The 13,647-nt window shown below is 62.6% G+C and overlaps 1 protein-coding gene across 9 annotated transcripts in view; it reads right to left on the bottom strand.

The window, feature by feature from the left end:
• Window positions 1-12,443, bottom strand: part of LOC132872714 (protein shortage in chiasmata 1 ortholog) — a 79,770-nt gene extending 67,327 nt beyond the window's left edge. For 3 of the 9 annotated variants that reach the window (XM_060907718.1, XM_060907719.1, XM_060907724.1), the window contains exon 1: window positions 12,394-12,440. The gene's annotated coding sequence lies outside the window, so the exon portion shown is untranslated. Of the gene's footprint in view, window positions 1-12,393 lie in introns of all 9 variants that reach the window. The other 6 variants (XM_060907721.1, XM_060907723.1, XM_060907720.1 and 3 more) reach the window with 3 other exon arrangements.
• Window positions 12,444-13,647: the final 1,204 nt, after the last annotated feature.

Raw genomic sequence — 13,647 nt, 5'->3', positions numbered from 1 at the left:
ACTCTCTCACCCCTCAGCACGACCGCGTTAGCTCCCAGGCTAACCTCACCGCACTCTCTCACCCCTCAGCACGACCGCGTTAGCTCCCAGGCTAACCTCACCGCACTCTCTCACCCCTCAGCACGACCGCGTTAGCTCCCAGCTAACCTCACCGCACTCTCTCACCCCTCAGCACGACCGCGTTAGCTCCCAGGCTAACCTCACCGCACTCTCTCACCCCTCAGCACGACCGCGTTAGCTCCCAGGCTAACCTCACCGCACTCTCTCACCCCTCAGCACGACCGCGTTAGCTCCCAGGCTAACCTCACCGCACTCTCTCACCCCTCAGCACGACCGCGTTAGCTCCCAGGCTAACCTCACCGCACTCTCTCACCCCTCAGCACGACCGCGTTAGCTCCCAGGCTAACCTCACCGCACTCTCTCACCCCTCAGCACGACCGCGTTAGCTCCCAGGCTAACCTCACCGCACTCTCTCACCCCTCAGCACGACCGCGTTAGCTCCCAGGCTAACCTCACCGCACTCTCTCACCCCTCAGCACGACCGCGTTAGCTCCCAGGCTAACCTCACCGCACTCTCTCACCCCTCAGCACGACCGCGTTAGCTCCCAGGCTAACCTCACCGCACTCTCTCACCCCTCAGCACGACCGCGTTAGCTCCCAGGCTAACCTCACCGCACTCTCTCACCCCTCAGCACGACCGCGTTAGCTCCCAGGCTAACCTCACCGCACTCTCTCACCCCTCAGCACGACCGCGTTAGCTCCCAGGCTAACCTCACCGCACTCTCTCACGCCTCAGCACGACCGCGTTAGCTCCCAGGCTAACCTCACCGCACTCTCTCACCCCTCAGCACGACCGCGTTAGCTCCCAGGCTAACCTCACCGCACTCTCTCACCCCTCAGCACGACCGCGTTAGCTCCCAGGCTAACCTCACCGCACTCCCTCACGCCTCAGCACGCTCAGCACGACCGCGTTAGCTCCCAGGCTAACCTCACCGCACTCTCTCACCCCTCAGCACGACCGCGTTAGCTCCCAGGCTAACCTCACCGCACTCTCTCACCCCTCAGCACGACCGCGTTAGCTCCCAGGCTAACCTCACCGCACTCTCTCACGTCTCAGCACGACCGCGTTAGCTCCCAGGCTAACCTCACCGCACTCTCTCACCCCTCAGCACGACCGCGTTAGCTCCCAGGCTAACCTCAACCGCACTCTCTCACGCCTCAGCACGACCGCGTTAGCTCCCAGGCTAACCTCACCGCACTCCTCTCACCCCTCAGCACGACCGCGTTAGCTCCCAGGCTAACCTCACCGCACTCTCCTCACGCCTCAGCACGACCGCGTTAGCTCCCAGGCTAACCTCACCGCACTCTCTCACGCCTCAGCACGACCGCGTTAGCTCCCAGGCTAACCTCACCGCACTCTCTCACGCCTCAGCACGACCGCGTTAGCTCCCAGGCTAACCTCACCGCACTCTCTCACCCCTCAGCACGACCGCGTTAGCTCCCAGGCTAACCTCACCGCACTCCTCTCACGCCTCAGCACGACCGCGTTAGCTCCCAGGCTAACCTCACCGCACTCTCTCACGCCTCAGCACGACCGCGTTAGCTCCCAGGCTAACCTCACCGCACTCTCTCACCCCTCAGCACGACCGCGTTAGCTCCCAGGCTAACCTCACCGCACTCTCTCACGCCCTCAGCACGACCGCGTTAGCTCCCAGGCTAACCTCACCGCACTCTCTCACCGCCTCAGCACGACCGCGTTAGCTCCCAGGCTAACCTCACCGCACTCCCTCACGCCTCAGCACGCTCAGCACGACCGCGTTAGCTCCCAGGCTAACCTCACCGCACTCTCTCACCCCTCAGCACGACCGCGTTAGCTCCCAGGCTAACCTCACCGCACTCTCTCACCCCTCAGCACGACCGCGTTAGCTCCCAGGCTAACCTCACCGCACTCTCTCACGCCTCAGCACGACCGCGTTAGCTCCCAGGCTAACCTCACCGCACTCTCTCACGCCCTCAGCACGACCGCGTTAGCTCCCAGGCTAACCTCACCGCACTCTCTCACGCCTCAGCACGACCGCGTTAGCTCCCAGGCTAACCTCACCGCACTCTCTCACCCCTCAGCACGACCGCGTTAGCTCCCAGGCTAACCTCACCGCACTCCCTCACGCCTCAGCACGCTCAGCACGACCGCGTTAGCTCCCAGGCTAACCTCACCGCACTCTCTCACCCCTCAGCACGACCGCGTTAGCTCCCAGGCTAACCTCACCGCACTCTCTCACCCCTCAGCACGACCGCGTTAGCTCCCAGGCTAACCTCACCGCACTCTCTCACCCCTCAGCACGACCGCGTTAGCTCCCAGGCTAACCTCACCGCACTCTCTCACCCCTCAGCACGACCGCGTTAGCTCCCAGGCTAACCTCACCGCACTCTCTCACCCCTCAGCACGACCGCGTTAGCTCCCAGGCTAACCTCACCGCACTCTCTCACCCCTCAGCACGACCGCGTTAGCTCCCAGGCTAACCTCACCGCACTCCCTCACGCCTCAGCACGCTCAGCACGACCGCGTTAGCTCCCAGGCTAACCTCACCGCACTCTCTCACCCCTCAGCACGACCGCGTTAGCTCCCAGGCTAACCTCACCGCACTCTCTCACCCCTCAGCACGACCGCGTTAGCTCCCAGGCTAACCTCACCGCACTCTCTCACGCCTCAGCACGACCGCGTTAGCTCCCAGGCTAACCTCACCGCACTCTCTCACGCCCTCAGCACGACCGCGTTAGCTCCCAGGCTAACCTCACCGCACTCTCTCACGCCTCAGCACGACCGCGTTAGCTCCCAGGCTAACCTCACCGCACTCTCTCACCCCTCAGCACGACCGCGTTAGCTCCCAGGCTAACCTCACCGCACTCCCTCACGCCTCAGCACGACCGCGTTAGCTCCCAGGCTAACCTCACCGCACTCTCTCACGCCCTCAGCACTGACCGCGTTAGCTCCCAGGCTAACCTCACCGCACTCTCTCACCCCTCAGCACGACCGCGTTAGCTCCCAGGCTAACCTCACCGCACTCTCTCACGCCTCAGCACGACCGCGTTAGCTCCCAGGCTAACCTCACCGCACTCTCTCACCCCTCAGCACGACCGCGTTAGCTCCCAGGCTAACCTCACCGCACTCCCTCACGCCTCAGCACGCTCAGCACGACCGCGTTAGCTCCCAGGCTAACCTCACCGCACTCTCTCACCCCTCAGCACGACCGCGTTAGCTCCCAGGCTAACCTCACCGCACTCTCTCACCCCTCAGCACGACCGCGTTAGCTCCCAGGCTAACCTCACCGCACTCTCTCACCCCTCAGCACGACCGCGTTAGCTCCCAGGCTAACCTCACCGCACTCTCTCACCCCTCAGCACGACCGCGTTAGCTCCCAGGCTAACCTCACCGCACTCTCTCACCGCCCTCAGCACGACCGCGTTAGCTCCCAGGCTAACCTCACCGCACTCTCTCACGCCTCAGCACGACCGCGTTAGCTCCCAGGCTAACCTCACCGCACTCTCTCACGCCTCAGCACGACCGCGTTAGCTCCCAGGCTAACCTCACCGCACTCTCTCACCCCTCAGCACGACCGCGTTAGCTCCCAGGCTAACCTCACCGCACTCCCTCACGCCTCAGCACGCTCAGCACGACCGCGTTAGCTCCCAGGCTAACCTCACCGCACTCTCTCACCCCTCAGCACGACCGCGTTAGCTCCCAGGCTAACCTCACCGCACTCTCTCACCCCTCAGCACGACCGCGTTAGCTCCCAGGCTAACCTCACCGCACTCTCTCACGCCTCAGCACGACCGCGTTAGCTCCCAGGCTAACCTCACCGCACTCTTCTCACCCCTCAGCACGACCGCGTTAGCTCCCAGGCTAACCTCACCGCACTCTCTCACCCCTCAGCACGACCGCGTTAGCTCCCAGGCTAACCTCACCGCACTCCCTCACGCCTCAGCACGCTCAGCACGACCGCGTTAGCTCCCAGGCTAACCTCACCGCACTCTCTCACGCCCTCAGCACGACCGCGTTAGCTCCCAGGCTAACCTCACCGCACTCTCTCACGCCTCAGCACGACCGCGTTAGCTCCCAGGCTAACCTCACCGCACTCTCTCACCCCTCAGCACGACCGCGTTAGCTCCCAGGCTAACCTCACCGCACTCCTCTCACGCCCTCAGCACGACCGCGTTAGCTCCCAGGCTAACCTCACCGCACTCTCTCACGCCTCAGCACGACCGCGTTAGCTCCCAGGCTAACCTCACCGCACTCTCTCACGCCTCAGCACGACCGCGTTAGCTCCCAGGCTAACCTCACCGCACTCTCTCACGCCTCAGCACGACCGCGTTAGCTCCCAGGCTAACCTCACCGCACTCTCTCACCCCTCAGCACGACCGCGTTAGCTCCCAGGCTAACCTCACCGCACTCTCTCACCCCTCAGCACGACCGCGTTAGCTCCCAGGCTAACCTCACCGCACTCTCTCACGCCTCAGCACGCTCAGCACGACCGCGTTAGCTCCCAGGCTAACCTCACCGCACTCTCTCACCCCTCAGCACGACCGCGTTAGCTCCCAGGCTAACCTCACCGCACTCTCTCACGCCTCAGCACGACCGCGTTAGCTCCCAGGCTAACCTCACCGCACTCTCTCACCCCTCAGCACGACCGCGTTAGCTCCCAGGCTAACCTCACCGCACTCTCTCACGCCTCAGCACGACCGCGTTAGCTCCCAGGCTAACCTCACCGCACTCTCTCACGCCCTCAGCACGACCGCGTTAGCTCCCAGGCTAACCTCACCGCACTCCTCTCACGCCTCAGCACGACCGCGTTAGCTCCCAGGCTAACCTCACCGCACTCTCTCACCGCCTCAGCACGACCGCGTTAGCTCCCAGGCTAACCTCACCGCACTCTCTCACGCCTCAGCACGACCGCGTTAGCTCCCAGGCTAACCTCACCGCACTCTCTCACCCCTCAGCACGACCGCGTTAGCTCCCAGGCTAACCTCACCGCACTCTCCTCACGCCTCAGCACGACCGCGTTAGCTCCCAGGCTAACCTCACCGCACTCTCTCACGCCTCAGCACGACCGCGTTAGCTCCCAGGCTAACCTCACCGCACTCTCTCACCCCTCAGCACGACCGCGTTAGCTCCCAGGCTAACCTCACCGCACTCTCTCACGCCTCAGCACGACCGCGTTAGCTCCCAGGCTAACCTCACCGCACTCTCTCACCCCTCAGCACGACCGCGTTAGCTCCCAGGCTAACCTCACCGCACTCCCTCACGCCTCAGCGCTCAGCACGACCGCGTTAGCTCCCAGGCTAACCTCACCGCACTCTCTCACCCCTCAGCACGACCGCGTTAGCTCCCAGGCTAACCTCACCGCACTCTCTCACCCCTCAGCACGACCGCGTTAGCTCCCAGGCTAACCTCACCGCACTCTCTCACGCCTCAGCACGACCGCGTTAGCTCCCAGGCTAACCTCACCGCACTCTCTCACGCCTCAGCACGACCGCGTTAGCTCCCAGGCTAACCTCACCGCACTCTCTCACGCCTCAGCACGACCGCGTTAGCTCCCAGGCTAACCTCACCGCACTCTCTCACCCCTCAGCACGACCGCGTTAGCTCCCAGGCTAACCTCACCGCACTCTCCTCACGCCTCAGCACTGACCGCGTTAGCTCCCAGGCTAACCTCACCGCACTCTCTCACGCCTCAGCACGACCGCGTTAGCTCCCAGGCTAACCTCACCGCACTCTCTCACCCCTCAGCACGACCGCGTTAGCTCCCAGGCTAACCTCACCGCACTCTCTCACGCCCTCAGCACGACCGCGTTAGCTCCCAGGCTAACCTCACCGCACTCTCTCACCCCTCAGCACGACCGCGTTAGCTCCCAGGCTAACCTCACCGCACTCCCTCACGCCTCAGCACGCTCAGCACGACCGCGTTAGCTCCCAGGCTAACCTCACCGCACTCTCTCACCCCTCAGCACGACCGCGTTAGCTCCCAGGCTAACCTCACCGCACTCTCTCACCCCTCAGCACGACCGCGTTAGCTCCCAGGCTAACCTCACCGCACTCTCTCACCCCTCAGCACGACCGCGTTAGCTCCCAGGCTAACCTCACCGCACTCTCTCACGCCTCAGCACGACCGCGTTAGCTCCCAGGCTAACCTCACCGCACTCTCTCACCCCTCAGCACGACCGCGTTAGCTCCCAGGCTAACCTCACCGCACTCTCTCACCCCTCAGCACGACCGCGTTAGCTCCCAGGCTAACCTCACCGCACTCTCTCACGCCTCAGCACGACCGCGTTAGCTCCCAGGCTAACCTCACCGCACTCTCTCACCCCTCAGCACGACCGCGTTAGCTCCCAGGCTAACCTCACCGCACTCTCCTCACGCCTCAGCACGACCGCGTTAGCTCCCAGGCTAACCTCACCGCACTCTCTCACGCCTCAGCACGACCGCGTTAGCTCCCAGGCTAACCTCACCGCACTCTCTCACCCCTCAGCACGACCGCGTTAGCTCCCAGGCTAACCTCACCGCACTCTCTCACGCCCTCAGCACGACCCGCGTTAGCTCCCAGGCTAACCTCACCGCACTCTCTCACCCCTCAGCACGACCGCGTTAGCTCCCAGGCTAACCTCACCGCACTCTCTCACCCCTCAGCACGACCGCGTTAGCTCCCAGGCTAACCTCACCGCACTCTCTCACGCCTCAGCACGACCGCGTTAGCTCCCAGGCTAACCTCACCGCACTCTCTCACCCCTCAGCACGACCGCGTTAGCTCCCAGGCTAACCTCACCGCACTCTCTCACCCCTCAGCACGACCGCGTTAGCTCCCAGGCTAACCTCACCGCACTCTCTCACGCCTCAGCACGACCGCGTTAGCTCCCAGGCTAACCTCACCGCACTCTCTCACGCCTCAGCACGACCGCGTTAGCTCCCAGGCTAACCTCACCGCACTCTCTCACCCCTCAGCACGACCGCGTTAGCTCCCAGGCTAACCTCACCGCACTCTCTCACCCCTCAGCACGACCGCGTTAGCTCCCAGGCTAACCTCACCGCACTCTCTCACCCCTCAGCACGACCGCGTTAGCTCCCAGGCTAACCTCACCGCACTCTCTCACCCCTCAGCACGACCGCGTTAGCTCCCAGGCTAACCTCACCGCACTCTCTCACCCCTCAGCACGACCGCGTTAGCTCCCAGGCTAACCTCACCGCACTCTCTCACCCCTCAGCACGACCGCGTTAGCTCCCAGGCTAACCTCACCGCACTCTCTCACCCCTCAGCACGACCGCGTTAGCTCCCAGGCTAACCTCACCGCACTCTCTCACCCCTCAGCACGACCGCGTTAGCTCCCAGGCTAACCTCACCGCACTCTCTCACCCCTCAGCACGACCGCGTTAGCTCCCAGGCTAACCTCACCGCACTCTCTCACCCCTCAGCACGACCGCGTTAGCTCCCAGGCTAACCTCACCGCACTCTCTCACGCCTCAGCACGACCGCGTTAGCTCCCAGGCTAACCTCACCGCACTCTCTCACCCCTCAGCACGACCGCGTTAGCTCCCAGGCTAACCTCACCGCACTCTCTCACCCCTCAGCACGACCGCGTTAGCTCCCAGGCTAACCTCACCGCACTCTCTCACCCCTCAGCACGACCGCGTTAGCTCCCAGGCTAACCTCACCGCACTCTCTCACCCCTCAGCACGACCGCGTTAGCTCCCAGGCTAACCTCACCGCACTCTCTCACCCCTCAGCACGACCGCGTTAGCTCCCAGGCTAACCTCACCGCACTCTCTCACCCCTCAGCACGACCGCGTTAGCTCCCAGGCTAACCTCACCGCACTCTCTCACCCCTCAGCACGACCGCGTTAGCTCCCAGGCTAACCTCACCGCACTCTCTCACCCCTCAGCACGACCGCGTTAGCTCCCAGGCTAACCTCACCGCACTCTCTCACCCCTCAGCACGACCGCGTTAGCTCCCAGGCTAACCTCACCGCACTCTCTCACCCCTCAGCACGACCGCGTTAGCTCCCAGGCTAACCTCACCGCACTCTCTCACCCCTCAGCACGACCGCGTTAGCTCCCAGGCTAACCTCACCGCACTCTCTCACCCCTCAGCACGACCGCGTTAGCTCCCAGGCTAACCTCACCGCACTCTCTCACCCCTCAGCACGACCGCGTTAGCTCCCAGGCTAACCTCACCGCACTCTCTCACCCCTCAGCACGACCGCGTTAGCTCCCAGGCTAACCTCACCGCACTCTCTCACCCCTCAGCACGACCGCGTTAGCTCCCAGGCTAACCTCACCGCACTCTCTCACCCCTCAGCACGACCGCGTTAGCTCCCAGGCTAACCTCACCGCACTCTCTCACCCCTCAGCACGACCGCGTTAGCTCCCAGGCTAACCTCACCGCACTCTCTCACCCCTCAGCACGACCGCGTTAGCTCCCAGGCTAACCTCACCGCACTCTCTCACCCCTCAGCACGACCGCGTTAGCTCCCAGGCTAACCTCACCGCACTCTCTCACCCCTCAGCACGACCGCGTTAGCTCCCAGGCTAACCTCACCGCACTCTCTCACCCCTCAGCACGACCGCGTTAGCTCCCAGGCTAACCTCACCGCACTCTCTCACCCCTCAGCACGACCGCGTTAGCTCCCAGGCTAACCTCACCGCACTCTCTCACCCCTCAGCACGACCGCGTTAGCTCCCAGGCTAACCTCACCGCACTCTCTCACCCCTCAGCACGACCGCGTTAGCTCCCAGGCTAACCTCACCGCACTCTCTCACCCCTCAGCACGACCGCGTTAGCTCCCAGGCTAACCTCACCGCACTCTCTCACCCCTCAGCACGACCGCGTTAGCTCCCAGGCTAACCTCACCGCACTCTCTCACCCCTCAGCACGACCGCGTTAGCTCCCAGGCTAACCTCACCGCACTCTCTCACCCCTCAGCACGACCGCGTTAGCTCCCAGGCTAACCTCACCGCACTCTCTCACCCCTCAGCACGACCGCGTTAGCTCCCAGGCTAACCTCACCGCACTCTCTCACCCCTCAGCACGACCGCGTTAGCTCCCAGGCTAACCTCACCGCACTCTCTCACCCCTCAGCACGACCGCGTTAGCTCCCAGGCTAACCTCACCGCACTCTCTCACCCCTCAGCACGACCGCGTTAGCTCCCAGGCTAACCTCACCGCACTCTCTCACCCCTCAGCACGACCGCGTTAGCTCCAGGCTAACCTCACCGCACTCTCTCACCCTCAGCACGACCGCGTTAGCTCCCAGGCTAACCTCACCGCACTCTCTCACCCCTCAGCACGACCGCGTTAGCTCCCAGGCTAACCTCACCGCACTCTCTCACCCCTCAGCACGACCGCGTTAGCTCCCAGGCTAACCTCACCGCACTCTCTCACCCCTCAGCACGACCGCGTTAGCTCCCAGGCTAACCTCACCGCACTCTCTCACCCCTCAGCACGACCGCGTTAGCTCCCAGGCTAACCTCACCGCACTCTCTCACCCCTCAGCACGACCGCGTTAGCTCCCAGGCTAACCTCACCGCACTCTCTCACCCCTCAGCACGACCGCGTTAGCTCCCAGGCTAACCTCACCGCACTCTCTCACCCCTCAGCACGACCGCGTTAGCTCCCAGGCTAACCTCACCGCACTCTCTCACCCCTCAGCACGACCGCGTTAGCTCCCAGGCTAACCTCACCGCACTCTCTCACCCCTCAGCACGACCGCGTTAGCTCCCAGGCTAACCTCACCGCACTCTCTCACCCCTCAGCACGACCGCGTTAGCTCCCAGGCTAACCTCACCGCACTCTCTCACCCCTCAGCACGACCGCGTTAGCTCCCAGGCTAACCTCACCGCACTCTCTCACCCCTCAGCACGACCGCGTTAGCTCCCAGGCTAACCTCACCGCACTCTCTCACCCCTCAGCACGACCGCGTTAGCTCCCAGGCTAACCTCACCGCACTCTCTCACCCCTCAGCACGACCGCGTTAGCTCCCAGGCTAACCTCACCGCACTCTCTCACCCCTCAGCACGACCGCGTTAGCTCCCAGGCTAACCTCACCGCACTCTCTCACCCCTCAGCACGACCGCGTTAGCTCCCAGGCTAACCTCACCGCACTCTCTCACCCCTCAGCACGACCGCGTTAGCTCCCAGGCTAACCTCACCGCACTCTCTCACCCCTCAGCACGACCGCGTTAGCTCCCAGGCTAACCTCACCGCACTCTCTCACCCCTCAGCACGACCGCGTTAGCTCCCAGGCTAACCTCACCGCACTCTCTCACCCCTCAGCACGACCGCGTTAGCTCCCAGGCTAACCTCACCGCACTCTCTCACCCCTCAGCACGACCGCGTTAGCTCCCAGGCTAACCTCACCGCACTCTCTCACCCCTCAGCACGACCGCGTTAGCTCCCAGGCTAACCTCACCGCACTCTCTCACCCCTCAGCACGACCGCGTTAGCTCCCAGGCTAACCTCACCGCACTCTCTCACCCCTCAGCACGACCGCGTTAGCTCCCAGGCTAACCTCACCGCACTCTCTCACCCCTCAGCACGACCGCGTTAGCTCCCAGGCTAACCTCACCGCACTCTCTCACCCCTCAGCACGACCGCGTTAGCTCCCAGGCTAACCTCACCGCACTCTCTCACCCCTCAGCACGACCGCGTTAGCTCCCAGGCTAACCTCACCGCACTCTCTCACCCCTCAGCACGACCGCGTTAGCTCCCAGGCTAACCTCACCGCACTCTCTCACCCCTCAGCACGACCGCGTTAGCTCCCAGGCTAACCTCACCGCACTCTCTCACCCCTCAGCACGACCGCGTTAGCTCCCAGGCTAACCTCACCGCACTCTCTCACCCCTCAGCACGACCGCGTTAGCTCCCAGGCTAACCTCACCGCACTCTCTCACCCCTCAGCACGACCGCGTTAGCTCCCAGGCTAACCTCACCGCACTCTCTCACCCCTCAGCACGACCGCGTTAGCTCCCAGGCTAACCTCACCGCACTCTCTCACCCCTCAGCACGACCGCGTTAGCTCCCAGGCTAACCTCACCGCACTCTCTCACCCCTCAGCACGACCGCGTTAGCTCCCAGGCTAACCTCACCGCACTCTCTCACCCCTCAGCACGACCGCGTTAGCTCCCAGGCTAACCTCACCGCACTCTCTCACCCCTCAGCACGACCGCGTTAGCTCCCAGGCTAACCTCACCGCACTCTCTCACCCCTCAGCACGACCGCGTTAGCTCCCAGGCTAACCTCACCGCACTCTCTCACCCCTCAGCACGACCGCGTTAGCTCCCAGGCTAACCTCACCGCACTCTCTCACCCCTCAGCACGACCGCGTTAGCTCCCAGGCTAACCTCACCGCACTCTCTCACCCCTCAGCACGACCGCGTTAGCTCCCAGGCTAACCTCACCGCACTCTCTCACCCCTCAGCACGACCGCGTTAGCTCCCAGGCTAACCTCACCGCACTCTCTCACCCCTCAGCACGACCGCGTTAGCTCCCAGGCTAACCTCACCGCACTCTCTCACCCCTCAGCACGACCGCGTTAGCTCCCAGGCTAACCTCACCGCACTCTCTCACCCCTCAGCACGACCGCGTTAGCTCCCAGGCTAACCTCACCGCACTCTCTCACCCCTCAGCACGACCGCGTTAGCTCCCAGGCTAACCTCACCGCACTCTCTCACCCCTCAGCACGACCGCGTTAGCTCCCAGGCTAACCTCACCGCACTCTCTCACCCCTCAGCACGACCGCGTTAGCTCCCAGGCTAACCTCACCGCACTCTCTCACCCCTCAGCACGACCGCGTTAGCTCCCAGGCTAACCTCACCGCACTCTCTCACCCCTCAGCACGACCGCGTTAGCTCCCAGGCTAACCTCACCGCACTCTCTCACCCCTCAGCACGACCGCGTTAGCTCCCAGGCTAACCTCACCGCACTCTCTCACCCCTCAGCACGACCGCGTTAGCTCCCAGGCTAACCTCACCGCACTCTCTCACCCCTCAGCACGACCGCGTTAGCTCCCAGGCTAACCTCACCGCACTCTCTCACCCCTCAGCACGACCGCGTTAGCTCCCAGGCTAACCTCACCGCACTCTCTCACCCCTCAGCACGACCGCGTTAGCTCCCAGGCTAACCTCACCGCACTCTCTCACCCCTCAGCACGACCGCGTTAGCTCCCAGGCTAACCTCACCGCACTCTCTCACCCCTCAGCACGACCGCGTTAGCTCCCAGGCTAACCTCACCGCACTCTCTCACCCCTCAGCACGACCGCGTTAGCTCCCAGGCTAACCTCACCGCACTCCCTCACGCCTCAGCACGACCGCGTTAGCTCCCAGGCTAACCTCACCGCACTCTCTCACCCCTCAGCACGCTGGCGCGGAAATCTTGAAGCAGAAGCGCGCGCCAACCTGGCTATGTCCCAATCCCAGTTCCAGTGAACTAAATAGTGCGCGTGCTCTGTCGGCGTGAGCCCCTGTTGTAACCCACAGGCGTTTGGAGCGCCGCAGGGCACGGTTTGGGACGCAGCCACACGCTGACTGTGCTGATGCTGTAAATGAGCTGTGCGGGAGATTAACGTTCACTCCATCCAGCTGAGCCCGAGCTCTGCGCTTTTATATCACCTCAGAGCTGCACATCAGTGTTTTTGCACTGATTACCAGCTTATTAACCATGTGCACACACACACACAGAGCCGTGTGTCCCGGGCCTGCATGGTGTTGGAGGTGTGTTTGGGGTGAGCTGATGGAGCCTGTCTTCTGTTCTTGCTGACAGATGCAGAATGAAATCTGCTCTTCTCCTTCACAGCAGTCTGACTACTCAACCTCTTCCCACAGGGGGTTTGGCATTTCACAGCCTGAGGGTTTCTGATTTATTCCGACTTTGACAGGGCCACAAGTTTAAAAGCCTACAGATATGTGACAGCTGCAGTCATTGCATGCATGTAAATATGTAAATTTAATCTTTATTGATCTCACAGCGGGGTGGCACGGTGGTGTAGTGGTTATCACTGTCGCCTCACAGCAAGAAGGTCCGGGTTCGAGTCCAGCGAGGGCCTTTCTGTGCGGAGTTTGCATGTTCTCCCCGTGTCCGCGTGGGTTTCCTCCGGGTGCTCCGGTTTCCCCCACAGTCCAAAGACATGCAGGTTAGGTTAACTGGTGACTCTAAATTGAGCGTAGGTGTGAATGTGAGTGTGAATGGTTGTCTGTGTCTATGTGTCAGCCCTGTGATGACCTGGCGACTTGTCCAGGGTGAACTCCACCTTTCGCCCGTAGTCAGCTGGGATAGGCTCCAGCTCACCTGCAACCCTGTAGAACAGGATAAAGCAGCTACAGATAATGAGATGAGATGAGATCTCACAGCAAGAAGGTTCTGGGTTCGAGCCCAGCAGCCGGCGAGGGCCTTTCTGTGTGGAGTTTGCATGTTCTCCCCGTGTCTGTGTGGGTTTCCTCCAGGTGCTCCGGTTTCCCCCACAGTCCAAAGACATGCAGGTTCAGATAATTGGTGGCTCTAAATTGACTGTAGGTGTGAATGGTTGTGTGTCTCTGTTTGTCAGCCCTGCGATGACCTGGCAACTTGTCCAGGGTGAACCCCGCCTCTCACCCATAGTCAGCTGG

The sequence above is a fragment of the Neoarius graeffei genome, chromosome 24 (genome assembly GCF_027579695.1).
Source record: "Neoarius graeffei isolate fNeoGra1 chromosome 24, fNeoGra1.pri, whole genome shotgun sequence".
In the NCBI taxonomy this organism is placed as follows: domain Eukaryota; kingdom Metazoa; phylum Chordata; class Actinopteri; order Siluriformes; family Ariidae; genus Neoarius; species Neoarius graeffei.
Note: the sequence above shows the minus strand (reverse complement) of the source record. Positions and strands in the feature narration are given on the sequence as shown.